This window comes from Stegastes partitus, unplaced genomic scaffold (genome assembly GCF_000690725.1).
Source record: "Stegastes partitus isolate 25-593 unplaced genomic scaffold, Stegastes_partitus-1.0.2 Scaffold1216, whole genome shotgun sequence".
Taxonomy (NCBI): Eukaryota; Metazoa; Chordata; class Actinopteri; family Pomacentridae; genus Stegastes; species Stegastes partitus.
The window spans coordinates 134,237-135,173 of NW_007578947.1; positions in this window are offsets into that span (position 1 = coordinate 134,237).

Here is a 937-nt window from a genome sequence, read left to right on the forward strand (position 1 = left end):
AAAAAAATCAATACACAAACAAAACACAACAATAAAAGGCTTAAACATAAAGTACAGTTTTTTTTTTCTGTGTTGAATCCTTGTTTTTCCAGATTCAGGTGATATTTATTTTTCCATTTTACTTTTTTTTTTTTCTTTTTAGTCTAACATCTCACTTTCTACAGATTCAAATCTGCGATTGTTGTTTTCAGTTTCAAATGATTTGTTTTTATGTTTTTGCAGTTCATATTGTCACGGACTGGGATCAGTTTTGGGTCGTATTTACCTTCAGATTATATTGTTTCCATTTTATGTCTGTTTTTTCAGTTTAATGTCTTATTTTTTAAGTTTCAGGTTTGTACTTGCAGTTTTATATTTCCTATTTTTGATCTTATTTTCATGGTTTTGGGAGCTTTATGATCAGATTTGTTTCAGTTTCATATTTGTTTGAATAGTTTTCATATCAGATCTTTTGCAGCAGCAGCAGGAGTTTTTTTTCTTTACAGTTTTGAATCTTAATGTCAGTTATTGCTTCTATTCCAGTTAATATGTTGTCCATTTTTGCTTTTAAAGTTTCATATCAAATTATTCTGCAGTCTGACATTTCATTTTGACATTTTTTAAAATCATATTTTTCCAATTTAGTTTTTCTTTTTTAAAAAAAAAAAAGTTCATATTAGATTTTCATTTTCTTCTATGTGCTATTTTTCAGTTTTAGGTCAGATTTGCAGTTTGGATGTTAATGTTTTCAGTTTTGCATCTTATTTTTACAGTTGGAGATTATTTTATTTTTTTAAAAAACATGTTAGATTGTTTCAGGTCTTTTTTGCAGTTTCATATTAGATTTTTTTTCTTTATTTTTTCCTGCAAGATTACCCGGGAGATTAAAATCTCTTTTTTGAAGGTAACAAAAATATAAAAATGAGCAGGACGACGACAGAATTGTGACAAAAATAAA